Source organism: Balaenoptera acutorostrata, chromosome 4 (genome assembly GCF_949987535.1).
Source record: "Balaenoptera acutorostrata chromosome 4, mBalAcu1.1, whole genome shotgun sequence".
Taxonomy (NCBI): Eukaryota; Metazoa; Chordata; class Mammalia; order Artiodactyla; family Balaenopteridae; genus Balaenoptera; species Balaenoptera acutorostrata.
Genome location: NC_080067.1, coordinates 142,122,622 through 142,139,726, shown reverse-complemented (window position 1 = coordinate 142,139,726; position 17,105 = coordinate 142,122,622). Strand labels below are relative to the sequence as shown.

The 17,105-nt window shown below is 43.5% G+C and overlaps 1 pseudogene; it reads right to left on the bottom strand.

Annotated features, from left to right (window-relative positions):
• Positions 1-14,109: 14,109 nt before the first annotated feature.
• On the bottom strand, positions 14,110-16,820 carry LOC103014499 (DCN1-like protein 2; annotated as a pseudogene).
• Between the last annotated feature and the right edge of the window lie 285 nt (positions 16,821-17,105).

The window sequence follows — 17,105 nt, the reverse complement described above, 5'->3', positions numbered from 1 at the left end:
TGGAGGCAGCACCTCCCTTCCTTTGTTCCTTTGCACAGTCTTCTTAGTGAAGAGTCCTCCACAAATTGTTGTGCAATTGACTTAGGTACCTTGTACTTTGTTATCTCTGCTTTCTCTGAGCACCCTCTCTATCCAAGTATTGCACTCTTTTGTCATCCTTGAGAACTTTAAACATCACCTTTTCTAGGCTGAGTTTGCAGTTCCTCATCTTCTGCTGCCTCCCCTTCTGCGTACACCTCTCCCCTCTGGTTCACAACGTCTTGTAGTTACTTGTTTACACCTTAGTCTTCCCAGTGGACTGTGCACTCCTGTGAGAGGACAACAGGGGCTGTACATTTTCCTCTCTGCATCCGAAGTGTATAAAATGGTGCCAGGAAGAGACTGGGAGCTCAATAACTGCTTGCAGGTACACAACCAATGTTTGTAGTGCTCAGTGAATGCTTAAGAGATTAAATTTCATATCAATATCACTTCTGTAATCCTATCATCTTTTTTTTTAACTTCTTTATTGGAGTATAATTGCTTTACAATGTTGTGTTAATTTCTGCAGTATAACAAAGTGAATCAGCTATACATATACATATATCCCCATATCTCCTCCCTCTTGCGTCTCCCTCCCACCCTCCCTATCCCACCCGTCTAGGTGGACACAAAGCACCGAGCTGATCTCCCTGTGCTATGCAGCTGCTTCCCACTAGCTATCTATTTTACGTTTGGTAGTGTATATATGTCCATGTCACTCTCTCCCTTCGTCCCAGCTTAACCTTCCCCCTCCCCGTGTCCTCAAGTCCATTCTCTACATCTGCGTCTTTATTCCTGTCCTGCCCCTAGGTTCTTCAGAACCAGTTTTTTGTGTTTTTTTTGGATTCCATATATATGTGTTAGCATAGGGTATTTGTTTTTCTCTTTCTGACTTACTTCACTCTGTATGACAGACTCTAGGTCCATCCACCTCACTACAAATAATTCAGTTTCTTTTTTTTTTAATGGCTGAGTAATATTCCATTGTATATATGTGCCACATCTTCTTTATCCATTCATCTGTTGATGGACACTTAGGTTGCTTCCATGTCCTGGCTATTGTAAATAGTGCTGCAGTGAACATTGAGGTACATGACTCTTTTTGAATTATGGTTTTCTCAGGGTATTCCCATCATCTTCTTTTAGGGTCTAAACCAACTCTTAGTTATAAAGGACCTGGAGCCATATCTGAACTTCCTCAAAGTTATAGCTGTCTCCAGTGGATGCCAGCTCTCCCCGCTTACCCCCTGCATGGGATGAGTCCAGGAACCCACGCCAAGCTCTCAGGATATGGTCCAGGCTCCGTTTGGTTTGTTTGATGTTGAACCCCCTCTAGACATGATGAAGTGACTGATGGCCCTGCAATAGAAACTATTTTAATGTCAACAAAGTGGCTTCTGCTCTACTTTTCCCCTCTGTTGTTTCATCACACATACTTTTTACAGAGTCTTGCTCACCCCTACACACCACGGTTAGTTCCATAAAATAATGTCACTGTGCTGTGAAACACTTAAAAATATTTGTGTACATTGTACGCAACTGCTATCTTTGAGAAGGAAGGATACATATGTCCATGCCCCTGTGGGAGAACAAAGTCAGAAACTCAAACATACTCATTTTTTGTCCCAAATAAACACAATTGTCAGATCCAATTAGACACTGGAGAAGACAGAGACCAGTGTGTGGGTGCAAAGGCTGAGCTGAATTCATGAGATTCTTGAAGACTAAGGTTTTTCATTCTGTCGTTTAGAGAAAACTATACGGCATGCTTGAAGGAAATTATGATATTCTTGTTTACATTTTTCTTTATATCATGATTATTAATAAGAAAATTGTTCTTGGACATGACTTTTTAGCAGGCATGTAAAGTGCCTCAGTTGAGCATTTACTTAAATGCTGATGGAGATTTGAGGTGCAAATCATGTCTATAATTTATTTTCAAAATTATGTGACAATAGCACTTAGAAACATTCATACTGGGGAACTGCTTATAATCATGACCTAATGATGTTACTGTGACTCTGACAGTGAAGTTAAACAACAAAGTCAATATTGTCCCAGCCAGGAAATCTGTAGAAGTAAGCCATTTGATCTTTGTACTTGAGTGCCTCGCCCTGTGACCGGTTCAGCCAATAGTGATGTCAAGTCTTGCCCCAGCGTACCTCCCACAAGAGGTTATAATACAAGCATTTAAGAACGAAAGAGGCAAGACAAGCACAGTGAATGTTCCCCATATCTTTTAATATCATCAAGGTAGTGGCCGGAATTGCCAGTTGGCTTCTTACACAAACATCTCACTGAGTAAGGGAGAGGGGTTACTTGGATGTGAGGATGTTGATTTCACTCCCAATGCAGTATTCTTGAGCTACAGATTCTTACTAATATACAGTAAATACACTTCATTAAATGGGTGACTTTCACAGCAGGAGAGTTTCATTTGGAAAACCACAAGTGGATTGAATGTACTAACATAACAGTGAGAAAAGTTGTGTGTACATTTTGTAACTGCGTACCAAGAGGCCATCACTGACAGATAAGAATGCTACTGCTTGTGGTGACAGTGGGTAGCGACACTGTGGAATTAAAAAAAAAAAAATGCTGCCTGCAAAATAAGCTTCTTTTTTAAAAAGAGAACTTAGATTTAGACTCATTTATGAGAATCAAACAGTTGCATCAACTTCAGCTTAGAAGAAATTCACCTTTTGTTTTTCTTAATTTTTCCTGTTACCCAGATAGGGTAAATAAATTCTGGATCATCAGCTAAAATTTCCAAATACTCCTTCTGAACCAGGGTTTCTAAACTGCAGCACTGTTGACATTTTGATCCCAATCATTCCTTGCTACGGGGTGTCCGGTGCGCTGTAAGATGCTGAACAGCATTCCTGGCTTCTATCCACCAGACTCAGTGGTCATCCCTTCCTCTCGTTATGGCATTCGAAAACGTATGCAGACATTTCCCACTGTGCCCCGCACTGGCAACCGCTGTTCCCCTGCTGGGGAGCCACTACTCTAAGCCAAACCAAACCAAACCAAAACTGGACAAGAAATCCAGGAAGCTGACTTTAGTTTTGCCGTTGTTGCTTCTTCACAAATCAAGTCCTTCCGCCTTTCATTGCCCCCTTTCCACAGCTGTGAAATGGGCTCAATGCCATTCGCTTCATTCACCCCATAGAAATATGGCAGAGTCACTGACGCGGTGCCTGGCGCATCGGAAGTACTCAAGAGAGATTTGAAGAATGAGTGAAGGATGAATGAATGTACCTGCACAGTGAGCATTATTTCCAAGGAAGAGGGCATCATCTTTTCACAGGTCCCCCTGCGACTACAGGGGCTCCCAGCTTTTGTTTATATCTAAGTTCCCACAGTGGGGCTGGAAGGTGGGAGCCTTGCCCAAGCACTGCATGTCTGCTTTTTTTTAAGTACTAGATCAGAATTGCACAACTGACAGCTCTAACCCCTCACAGAGTAATCCCAGTAGTATATGCATATGCTTTTGTTTTTGTTGGCTAATCTTTTTTTTGTTTTTGTTTTTGATTGTCAAAATGTCAAATGTCAAATTAGACTCATACCGTGGGGAAGCTCGTACAAAAACAGAACTACTTGGTTCTGCCATACTCTTCCTTAAGAAGTTTACATCCCTTTCTCCTGATGCTAGTGGGATTCATCCTGTTCCTTTACTTTAAAGTTCCCTCCTATTTCTCCCTGCCCTCCACCCCAACAAAGGCTTAATGTACATATAGACACATGTGTACATATAAAACAAAAAGCCCACTTTCAATTGTTTTGCTTGTTGTAAGTGACTGAGTTAAACCACAAAATAAATCACTGTAGAAAAGAAAAGAATAAATACTAATAGCTTTACATATATATCTTCTGTAGAAGAAAAAAGACCAGTCATTAACAGGGAATAATAAAATTAACTCACAGGGTTTAACAACTAGCCCCAGAAAATTACTGACGTTGTTATCTGGACACTTATAGAAAATACCTTTGAATTATAGACACTCCTTCTTTACTTCTCCAAACTCTTCCTGAAAGGCTTTATAAACACATTTATTTTTAAGATGACCCTATGGGAAAACTATTGTAGCCTGGCTTCATTAATGTAGTCAAGAAATGATGTAAATATGGAGTTGAGAAAATTTAAGATCCTCATGAGTTTTGCAGGCTTTCCAAACAGCTTCTTTTTCAGGTTACCTTTATTTTGTGATTTTGTGAAATCTGGCATGCAGCTAGAATATTAAAAGCAACAATTAGCATAAATAAATATTATCTTCTCTGATGATTATTTTGATAATTGATAGACTAACTTGTCGCAAAGTTCAATTATATTATCCTCACATAGCTAAGAATTTAGAACAATATTCCTGAAGTAGAAAGGAAATATCGTTGACAACAAAAACAGTGATATGAGAGGCATTGAAAAGTTGGAATTGATAATAACAATAACAAACCGAATTTCTACTTTGAAAATGCCATTTCGCACATTGAATATTGACTAAATTAAGTAAGCAAATAAAGGAAAGTTCATGGATGCCAGATACAGACGTCTCAAGACATTAAAATTATAGGCCTAGCAGTAATCTGACATCCTATTAGGGAAGCTCCCTTCCGGTCTCCTTGGATACTCTCTGGTCCCATCCAATCCACTCTCCATTTGACAGCCTGTGACTTTTTCAAAGTACAGATGTGGTACCATTTATGAGTGTGATGACCAGAGCCCTATCTGCCTCCCAGGGCACACACCATGTCTATCTTTTCTCAACATTGGATCTCCAGCACCTTGCATCGTGCCCAAGGCAGAATAAGTACTTAAGAACCACTGATGGAATTCATGAATACATAGCCATTACCCCCATCCCTTCTCTCCTTTCTCATTCCCACCCAGGTGAATCCGTTGGACAGTCATGACTTCTGTTTTGTCACTGGGAACTGAAATGTCCCCCAGCTGGTGTCCTTGTCCTAGCTCTGGCTCTGACTCCTCAGGATGGATTGAATTTCACCCTTTTCTACATCATGGCCCTCTACACAATTGAAGCAGTTGTCTTGTCTCCTCTGAGTCCTCTTTGGCCAATTTGTTTCATTTTCATTCATCACACATTTCTTCATTTTCATTCCTGCCAGAATATTATTATCTGTCCTATCAGCTTGTTCAAAGTTATCTGTCTCTCTTATGGGAGAATGGTGAATATCAGACCTGGACAGATTTATGGGTGAGTTTCCTCATCTATTACTAAATAGTTAAACCCTTGGTGCTGGGGGGTGAGGGGGGCTGCTAGTCATTGTATCAGATGCCAGCAGAAGAGGCATAATAATGGCAGGCTGATACAAAGTAAAATTTTTACAATATTGTCTGTGACAGACATAGCCTGTCAAAATTGATGAGAACATACATTTATAAATTGTCACTCCATTTGTATTTCTACTTGCAAAGCTAGATTTTTTTAGAATGAGTTTGCTGTTCTGCCTTTTTCCTTAGAGATGGGTAGAAAACTCCAGCGATTTTAATTAAGGGATAAAGCATATGCATTTCAGCAAATGTTTGGATTGATCTAAACCTCTCAGCTCTATAGATACCTTGGGAGAAATAGGGCATAAGAGAGAATCAGAATGGAAGCATGATCTGGTCTGTGCCACACTGTCTCTTGGCCAGGTCATCTGTGTGGACACAGCACGAGATCTTCGGATGTTTGAGCAAACATGACTAAAGCCATTTCAGCGCAATGATGTGATGTTGATCTAGATTTCTCCTGGAAGTAGATACTTCAAGCCCAGGCTGTCAAAGAGTCTGAAGATATTTTAATACATCTCTTTATAGGTCCACCGATGAAAGTGCTATATAAGTACAGCATAGGAATCATAATTGCTATTTACTGTTGTTACTGAAAGTGTGGTTGTTCATCTTGATAGTGAGACCTAATGTTAGATGGGTATCGACAAACCATCGTTTGATTTAATCATCTTTCTGGCCATTTTTATTTATAAATGAATCTTCTGTCAATATCAAATTCTCATTAGCATTATTAGAATTCTACACTCTCCTTGTTGGGATCATGTAAAATTGATGGGATCAAATTTCTATTAAATGCAGTGCATTTACACTGAGCATTCTGGAAGCCTTGGATCATAATATCTTGTAAATAAACATTACATTCAGTGATATCACCTTTCATTTTAAAAGGGTCTTTAGAAAGCTTTTAAAATGGCGCAGGGATGGAGCACTCATTATTAAGATTGGAGGGAATGGAGCAATCATTTTATGCGCATGGAATTTCTGGGTAATAAGTGCAAATTAACATTACAGAGAAATTGATTTGAACAAAGTATATCTAAATTGAGATAGGCTCCTCAGATTAAGAGCAAAAAATTTTTTCCTGTATTTATTTGCCCAGAGGTTTTCCAATCATTATAAAAACTAGAGTTTCCCACGTTGGCCCTCAGTTATAATGGGGCATAGAGCTGGATACAGAACACCGTTCAAATGATGAAACATTTTTTTCAAAGATCCAGGAACAGCTGCTGCTTATTGAGTTACCAACACCACTTCCTGAAGAATGTGATTTTGTTTCAAAGATAGCCAAGTCCCGACCAGGCTGTGTCAGCTTACTTTGAGCTATGATAACGTGGCATGTTGTTGTCATATTATTATTAGGTACATTTCATTAAGTGGTTCCAGATCCTTCTCCCTTTTACTTGGGGAGGGGAGGCTTTATTGATTTTGGAGACTATAAATCGAAATGGCACTTTTATGATTGAAAGATATATACCAGTTAGAGGATTTGTATGATGTTTTAGGAAAATTAGAAAATTTCATAAACTCTGAAGAAAGAAAGATTCATGGGGTAGAATCTGGATTGCAAAATGCATGGAAGCTTACTGGAATCTGTGAACTTGTTAGGGTTACAAGAAAGATGTTGACTTGCTTGCCAAGTCTCCCTCCTATGGGATTAAGTTTAAGGCCAACTTTCAAAGTATTTCTTGTGCTGCAAGATTTTGGAATGTCTCTTCAGTGAGACAGCTAAAATACCGTTGGTACTTTTAGCTCATTCAACTTGTCTCCACCCTACATTTTCAAACTATTTTTCTGCTAAACAATGTAAATATAGAGAGAACTTTTGTTCTTAACTTAAGATGGAACATCTTCACTGTAATCCTCTTTTAGGTAAAAATAAACATTTTGTCATCAAAAAGATTCTTGACCTGCAATGAAATTACCTTTCAAATTAAATGAAACTGTGAACTGTGAAACTTAAAGAAGAATGAAAAGTATCCATACAAGTTCATACAAGAAGACCATTATTGTCAGTAAATATTTTTATTGTCTTCAAAGGCTAGAAAAATATATGGAATAATTAAATCCAACTAATTCCAAAATGTATTTTGACCTGAAAAATTCCACTCTTAAGGACTTATTCTAAAGGAATCAATCAGGACATACAAAAACATATTCTTAAAATGATATTCCTTGCAGAATTTTTTATAACAGAAAAAGGTCTTTTCATTCAGTAAAATGCTAATAGATATTCACAATTCTTTTGGAGGACTACAGTTATATTGTAAAGATGTTCACTATTGACTTAAAACAGAGGTATTCCATAATGCTACATAATCACTTCTCAGGAAAGTATTCTTATTAATCATTTTTCTATTTGTATGCTATCAATTAAAAAGGGGGACTTAGAGCAACTTCTGGTATGAAGGCTAGACTTAATTAACAAAACCTTTAACAATTAAACAACCATTAGATGAAGTTCAGTCTTCCAAGGAACTTAACAATTTTGGATTTTGACTGTTGGAAAACGACTTTGTTAGTGTACTAAGCAGTCATGGTTTACTTTCGGCATATCTATTAAGCAAAGTAGGTATTTCATAGGACATTTCTAGAGTCATGTTACTTTGAGGTCTTTGGTTCCTTAGTCAAGGAGGATGTAAAAGCTATAAGTGGAGAATGGTTCCTGGAGCATAGCAGTTCATGGATGCATGTTGAGTAAATGAATGGATAACTGCATTTGTGCCAGGATAACCCTGAGGCGATTTGGCAAGTTTTTAATCTTTCATTCATTTAGAAACCTTAACAGAGCACCTGCTATGTTGAAGTGCTAGGGATATGGGTGTCAGAAAACACTGTTCAGAAGGAGCATGTGATCTAGTGTGGGTCTGATCAGATCAGATCATCCTAATACACGTTTAGGAAGAAAAAAATGTGGAAAGCTTTGTGTAGGGAATTATGGGAACCCTGAGAAAGGTACGGTCACCAACTTGTCCTGGTTTGCCCAAGACCTTCTTGTTTTTAGCACTGAAAGTACAGAAACCTCTTCAGCCTCAGACAAATGGAGGTGGTTGGTCATCTTAGAAAAGGCATCTAAGCCAGCTAAGGCTTTCTGGAGGAGGTGGTCCTGGACTTCTGGGCTGAATCTTCAAGTCAGGAAGGGACAAGCACGGCAAGGGTGTGTTGTATATAAAGGGTCAGGGTGAGGATCAGGGGTGGATTCCAGGCAGAGGAGAGCCTGCGGGAGTAGAGAAGCAGTACAGTGTATGTAAGGAACCAGGAGGCAGTTCTAACATCTCTTGAGCGTTAGTTGTTGGGAATGGAGCTGGGGAAAGGCCTCAGCTGTGATCTGGCCTCAGTTGACCAAGGCCTGATCACAGAGGGTGGAGGGGCTTAGGTAAGTGCATAGCTTGCTAGGGCTGCTGGAACATAGCACCACACAATGGGTGGCTTAAACAACAGAAATTTATTGTCTTGTGGTTCTGGGGACAAGAAGTCCTAGATCAAGGTATCAGCAGGGTTGATTCCTTCTGAGGCTGTAAGTGGGAATCTGTTCCATCCCTCTCCCCTAGTCTGAAGGTTGCTGGCAGTCTTTGAGTCCTTGGCTTGTAGAAGCATCATCACACTGATCCCTGCTTTCATCTTCACATGGTGTTCTCCATGGGTGTGTGTGGTGTGTGTGTGTGTGTGTGTTTTCAAATTTCCTCTTTTTATAATGATACCAGTCATAATGGATTTAGGCCCCCCTAATGACCTTATCTTAACTAATTATATCTGCAATGACCCTATTTCCAAAGAAGGTCACATTTTAAGCTACTGGGGGTTAGGATGTCAACATATGATTTTCTGGAGGACGCAACTCAACTTGTTACGGTGAAGATGGATGAAAAAGTTTAAGCGGGCACCCTAAGAGGCCTGGTGGCCTTCAGCCCAGGAAATCTGCTGTCATCATTGGTTCATGGTGGCAGAGACCCCAATAGGGCAGGGGTAGATCCCACTTCAGTTCCTAATAAGGGAACACAGCCGAGCACTGGGAACATGGCCCGAGGTCACCCAGTCCTCCGGCTGTGGATCTGAGACGGGGCTGATCACGTGGATAGTGAGAGGAGCGAGGGGCGAGGGCCACCTATTCCCATCAGCAAACACTGGGTCTGCTGGGATCTCTCTTCAGTTCGGAATAAACTGGATAAAACACAACCTACAATAATTACTCTAGGTCCAGAGGAAAGATGTGTCATTCTGAGGAACGTATTCCGAGGAAGCCTTCTAAACACTGTTTACCAAGGTAACCAGAAGAAAATAATTTAGCAATTGGGATGCAAAAATATATGGTCTCTCCGAAACAGCATCTAAAAGCTGTGATGAGATGACAGTGACCTAAATAGATACCTAGATGGAATAGGAAGTATTGAAAAGAAAGAAAACATCAAGTAGGATCAAAAGCTAAATTACCCACTGTTCACTGCAGAATCGACACTGCCAAAAATAGCATTTAGAGTTCTCCTAGAACACAGAAGTTAAGGACACAAGGATGAGAAGGATGGAAGAGAAAGTGAAAGGCAAAGGGCCAAAAAACAGAGATTTCACATGCAATTATGGGTATTTATGAAAAAAGGCCAGGCTAATTAGAAAAGAAGATAGTTGAAGAAAATATTCTTGATCTAAAAAAATACCTAACTGTAAATACATTTAGGCTTTGTTTTCATATATTATGATTGTACGTTTAATTTTCATGAAGTTGCGATCATATTATACATGTGTGTTATTTCTTTCTTTTCCTCTTAACATTATATATGAGCATTTCCCGTGTTATTAGATAAATTACACAAGGGATTTTTGATGGTCACATTCTATTTCATCATATGACTGTACTGTCCTATGATAATTTAAGTATTCCATAATTTTGAGATTTTGCTTTCTACAAATAATGCTGCACTGTATATTTTTGCTTACATTTTTTTTCTTATGGCACACATTATTTCTGGAAGATCATTTCCTAGAAGTTGAATTACTGGGTCAAAGGACATGTAAACCAGAGATTCCCAGACTAAGATTTCCACAGACCAAGACATTAAAAAAATAGATAAAGGACCAAAATAGAGTTGTCTACATTTTTTTTTTTTTTTGTCAAGTAAGTACATTAAGTAAAAAAGCTTATGGTATAGCATGATTATTCATAACAGAGAATATATTTTACACTGAAAATTTGAGAGGATATAATCTCACAATAAAGGATTAGCTTTAAGCCGAATAATTTAGTTCCATGTCAAACTCAGTTTGTTGTCTTTATTATTTTTAATTTTACTCTGTACTGGTGACAATTTGGTCATGAACGGATGGCGACCCATCGATGGGTGCTTTGTGGAACCATTCTGTGTCTGCAATGTGGTGATGTATTGTTTGCTACTTTGAATATATAACTTTCTTTAACTTTCCTCTTTTGTGTTACACATTCTGTAGATGGGTGGATTCAAGCTGAATAGGTCAATTTGAGTTACCGTTCATAGTCCTGAAGTCATAAATCACTCTGTTGGTAATTCCTAAGGCAGATTGAACCTTTCTGCTTTGCAGAAAGGATCCCCGTCTTTTAAGTGAAGTATGGGGGAAGGTTAGTGCTCTGGAGCAGAGGTTAAAGGCACAGGCTCTGTATCAGAGAACCCTGGAATCAAATCCTGCTTCTGCCACTTTTCTGTGGTGTGGCAAGCCTGAGGGCCATGTCCTGGGCAAGCCTGAGTTTCCTTATCTCAAAAATTGGGGCTGATACTACTACCTACTTCATGAGGAGGTAGTATTTTTCAAAAATCAACCAAATCACTTACTGCATTGCCTGGCATATTCTAAGTGCTTTAATAAACTTTACCTAGTCTTTCTGCAAATTTCTACTTGTTTTCAAATACTCTAAATCAAGGGGTGGCAAACATTTTCCCTATAGGGTTAGATGATAAATATTTCAGGTTCTGTGGGCCTTGTGGTCTCTGTCACAAGTATTCAACTTGACCCTTATCACATGACAGCAACCACCGTCAATAGGAAACCAATGAGTGTAGCTGTGTTCTAATAAAACTTTATTTATAAACCCTGAAATTTGAATTTCATGTAATTCTTCTAAGCCAAATTTTATTTTATTTTATTTTTAACATCTTTATTGGAGTATAATTGCTTTACAATGTTGTGTCAATTTCTGCTGTATCACAAAGTGAATCAGCTATACGTATTCATATATCCCCATATCTCCTCCCTCTTGTGTCTCCCTCCCACCCTCCCTATCCCACCCCTCTAGGTGGTCACAAAGCACCGAGCTGATCTCCCCGTGCTATGCAGCTGCTTCCCACTAGCTATCTATTTTACGTTTGGTAGTGCATATATGTCCATGCCACTCTCTCACTTTGTCCCAGCTTCCCCTTCCCCCTCCCAGCCAAATTTTAGAAAAGCACGGAAAGCTGTATTTCTTGTTCAGGTGACTATTACTGAGGGAAAATCAGGTAATGGGAAAGAGTTTAAAAGAAAAAACGGTGAGCCACGCCCCACCCCCCACTGAGTCCACGAGCACAGCGGGGCATCCACCCGCCACCTTTCCGGGTGGCACAGCTCCAGTGACATTTATACATTTTCTTTGCCCTCCTAACACTTACTGAAGTAGAAACCACCACTCAGACTGTATAGACACCGGCAGCCCCCAAGAGCTGCCACCCCAGATGACACAGCAGGTGACGGGGGAAGGGAATGCGCCCAGGACAAGGCGAGGCTCCCGGCACTCCCCCCCCTCCCCACTGGGGGGGGGGTCACTGCACCCCCCAAACGCCAACCCCGCCACTGTCCTGCTTCAACCGGCAGCCCCCGGACGCTGGCGCAGCGGAGGTGACAGTGCAGGTGTACCTCCTCCAGGTGTGCGCAAGGTTCCCGAAGAGCAGACATCTTCAGGCTGAAGGGGGTGTTGCTACGATACATCGAACACAGAACCAAGGCTGCGTGGAACGCGTCGGCGGAGGGCAGAGCGATTCTGGGCGGCGGGGGGCGCAGGGGCAGGAGCTGAACGCGGCGCCTGTCCTGTCACCGTGAGAGCAAAGCTCACGGGCTGAGGTCTTCCCAACGGCCCCGCACGCGAGGCAAGAGGACACCCTCGCTGACCGTGCCAGTGGCCTGGATGGAGCCCACTCGAGCCTGGTGACCCTGCAGCATGCGCCGCAGCTGCTTCCTGGGCAAGAAGCCTCTCGCGTCCACGCGGGAGCGAACGTCCTCGACGGCTGCAACCTCGGCGGAACCAGACGAGGCAACGCTGCACGAGGAGCCGGTACCCTTTCTGGCCAACGTTTGCTGCTTTTCAAACCGGAGCTGAAGTCATCTGTGCTGAGATCGAGCCGCGCGTCTTTTACGGGTGTCCGAATTGCAGTGAAGTTTCCTCGTACAATGTACCCGCCTGGCACAAAGCACGTAAACCAAGACGTAACACCGTAAAATGCAAGATGCAGGCAGAGCGGGAGCACCCTGGCCCCGACGCTGGTTACAGGTGGGTCCTGGGACGGGAAGGCTGATGAGGACAGACCCCAGGGCTCGGAGGAGAAAGCCGAGGACGGGGTGGCCCGAGGCCAGCAGCGTGACCCCAGAGGACGAACGGGCCCAGACAGACCCGACCCCACTCGGCCAGCGCGACCCGTCCCCACCGGCTGCAACAGTGAGACTGAGCCGGAGGTCTGGGCCGCTGCGCCCCGGGAACCTGCAGCTTCCAGCGCCCCGGGCACCATCCCTGGGCTCTCGGGTCACGGCAGGCGGCAGGGCCAGGAGCTGTGACCACACGGGACAGGGGAGGGTGGGCTCCAAACCTGCTTGTTCAAGGCCGGTTTCTACCTTTCTCTCCAGGAACGAGGTAAAAGATGCGGACGACAGTGAGACTGCCCGCGGCGGCCAGTCCTGAGTCTGGATGTGTGTGTGCAGGAGGCGGGCAGAGAAGACAGGCAGGGAGGGCGGCGTCCAGGGCAGAGGCAGCGGCTGGGACGGGGTGGGCCCAGGCCGCGGCTTCTTCCGAGAGCCGGCCAAGAGCGGGCATCTCCCGGGAACGTGAGTCCAGCGCTCCGCTCCGCACCCACCCCCCTGACAGCGCCTGAAATTCGCTGGGCGCCCGGGCCCCGGGGCCAGCGCCTCCGTCTGCCCCCTCGCCGGCCCTCTGGACGCACTGGGCGCGCTCCTCTCCGGCGGCTCTGCCCCTGCCACGCCCCGGGTGGGACAGACAGGGCCTGCCCTTGCTGTTCTCCTGGCCGCGCTGCTGGGGACTCGCCTGTCCTTGTCGTCCATGCTCCGCGTTGAGGCCAGATCCTCATCAACGTCAGGACAAATGTAAAATGACCCTCCTGGTCTCAAGCCTTCGAGGGGGGACCATTCTTCTGGGGCCCACAGACCTTCATGCGATGGGGGGGATGCGCCGAGCCCTTGCGCCTTCACAGCCCCGGGCGCCTCCTCTGCCCCCATCGCCCCTCGACGGCAGCAGACGCCCCATAGTCTCCAGCGGGTCAAGGCCTCCACCGCATGGAGTTACAAGCAGATCCGTCCCAGTAAGCTCCTGACGGGGCCCTGGTGGTGCGTGATGTGTGGGTAGCATGCAGGGCAAGAAACCCGTCCACAGGGCGGGCCACCCCAGAGACGCAGTGTCACAGAGTGTGACAAGATACTCGTCACAGTGCAAAGCGCCCAAATGACAACACAGACCCACAAACCTGGAGAAAACAAAAAAAAAGGGGGGCAATCCCGGCCATGGGAACAAGGAAATGGTGCTCGAGAGGGCCTGGGCCCCCCCTCCCTGATCTGACCCCAGAGGGCCTGCTGCCTCAGTCGGACCCTCTCGATGTGCTGCTTAGAGGCGAAAACGTAGGATGTCCGAGACAGAAGGGAAGAACGCCCACTGCACACACACCTAGCCCCTTCTGCCCCGGGCCTTAGCAAAGGTGAAGGTGAGCTGGTAAAAGTCCTTGAACTTCACTGTGTCCTTAAGCTCCTGCTCTAGTCTCGGCAGAAGAGCTTTCAGCTTCTCTGCACTGTTGCACCCCTGCTTCGAAGTTTACAAGTGGGAACCCCTGGTGTGCTATTTTGCGTCTGGATTTCTGCACCAACATTGTGTGTGTGACTGTGGGACTCTGGCTGGTTCATTTCCATTGTCACGCAGCACTCCACCGTATTCGTATTTTATAACTTCTATGCGCTACTGACGGTAAATATTTTGGCTGTTTCTAGTTTTCTGGTCACAAAGAATGTTGTTAAAAGGTTTCTGTACGTGTATCCTGGCACACAAATGAATGTGTCGAGGCAGACACCCACCCATGATTTCATAAGTCTTGTTAAACGGTTCTCCAAGCTGACTGCCCACCAGCACTGTTCTGGAGCCGTCCTGGAAGGGTGAGTTGTGAGGTCCTATTGCGTTGTATTCTAGTTTGCACACCGCCATGAATGCTGCAAATTTGTTTAGGATATTTGCACCTTATGTTCATCATACGCATCTTGTGATTCTTATGACTGAGAGCAGCCTGTAATTTTCCATTCTCAAAACGTCCTTTCTAGGTCTTATTATCTAGGTTGTGCTGGCCTCAAAACATATTGGGGAGTGCTTCCCCCTGTATTATTCTCTGGAAGAGGTGGTGTGAAATTGGTGTTATTCTCTTTATTAAAAGCTTGGTAGGATGTGGCAGTGAACCAATCCTGGCCAAGAGTTTTCTCTTTGAAAAGATTTTAAATTATGGGTTCAGATTCTTTAAGAGTTATGGAACTATTTCTTCACATGCCTATTTCAGTAAGTTGTCATTTTTTAAAGAACTTGTCTATTTCATTTGGGTTTTCAAATTTACTAACATAAAGTTGTTCATAATACTTTCATCCTTTAATCTGTAGGGTCTATAGTGATGTCCCCCTTTCATTCTATATTGGTTATTTGTTATTCATTACTTTATAAATCTTCAAATAACAAGCTTTTGGCTTTACAAATCCTTTCTACTTACAACTTTTAAAAAATTTCATTAAATTACTGCCCGTTAAAAAAAATTAATTCCTTCTGTCTACACTCTTTGAGTTTTACTTCCTGCTCTTTTCTCTACTTGTTGAGATGGATGCTTTCCTTACTGATTTTCAACTTTTCTTTTTAAAATATGCATTTAAGAAGCTGAATCCTGCAAGTTTTCGTAAGTAGTGTTTTATCATTCAAAATACTTTCTAATTTCCATTGTACCTTCTTTCTCAACCCAAGGGTTATTCAGAGGTATAATATCCACACATATTTCAACCTATCTATCTTTTTGTTATATTCCTCGCTTAATTGTATTGTGGTCAGAAAACATGCTCTGTATCATTTCAAGTCTTTGAACTTTGTTGCAACTTACTTTATGGCCCAGTTTATGGTCCATATTTATAAATGTTCTATGTCTTTTTGAAAAGAATATGTATTCTTCAACATCAAGGGCAGTGTTCTATTTCCTTTTCCAAATCTTCTATTTCCTTACTGATTTTTCATCCACTTATTCTACCAGTTGGTAAGATGTATGTGAGAATTCCCCACTTTGCTTGTAGATTTGTATCTTTCTCTTTAGAGTGTTAACTTCTGCTTTAAATAAACTATTACCCTCCTGGTGAAATAAAGCTTTTATCATTAAGAAATGTCCTTCAGATTCCCCCTCCCTTCCTCTCCTTCCTCTCTTTCCCTCCTTCCTTCCTTCCCTCCCTTCCCCCTCCCTCTTTCCTTCCTTCCCTCCCTCCTTCCTTCCCTCCTCCCTTCTTCCCCTTCTCTCCTCCCTTCTTTCCCTCCCTCCTCCATTCCTTCCCTCCCTTCCTTCCCTCCTCCCTTCCCCCTTTCCTCTGCTCTTTAATTCATTAACACATAACCTTCCCCTCCTTGTTGTCCCCTGCATGTATATACTGGTTGGTTCCTCTTTGTCAAAATGTCTCTAGTTGAGACATCATGTGAGGTCTTCTGGAAATGTGATACCAGTTGCTAAATACCATGCTGCTCTGCCTGCCTTGGGCTGGAGTTGGGGGAACTGAGAACTCACGGGTTGTGCATCCACAGCTGAATATGACAAGGAACAGAATTCCAGGGCCTTAAGAAGGTGGAAGCAGACCCACCCTCACCGACTCATCCAGCAAGTAAGACACATCTTAAGGTATGAATGAAGTTTTATCCCAACCCCAAGCTCTGTCATGCCATCTACAAATCCCTTTTTGTTAAATTCACATTGAGTCGCAGCCCTGAATGTCCACGCCAGAACCAAAGCAGTGATACTGGCAGGATCTAGGCTTAAATCATCACAAAACTGTTGAATTCCATCAATTCCAATTTTATTCTCATCTCGTGGCTCTGTTATACAGCTGCTCTTGTCCACGTAGGTTCTCATGGAGTCCTTGTGGAACGAGTCCGGGTTCCGGAAGAAGCTGCCCGTGGCACGTCCAATTTCCACTCCCTTTGCGCTAAGCAGTGGATGGCAGTTCTCTCACCAGCCTGAGTAAATGCCATGAACTGGCGGACCTTGTCCTTCTGAGATGATTTAAGCTTATGCATTCTCCCCGTGCTCCTCAGCTTGTCGCCGGCCCCGGCCGTCTGCGCAGGCGCGCCGGCCCGGCCATGTCGTCCCCGTCCCCAGCCCCCGGGACACCCGCCCAGGGAGGCAGCGACAGGTCGGGCCAGCGGGACTCCAATTCCCGGCGTGCACTGCGCCGCCCGGGGTTGGCCGGGGGCTGAATTTCATATCATTTTTGTATGCTATGAAATCTTCTTCTGTGGTTTTTTTTTTTTTCCAACCATTGAAACATATAAAAACTATTCTTAGTTCAGGGGCCATACAAA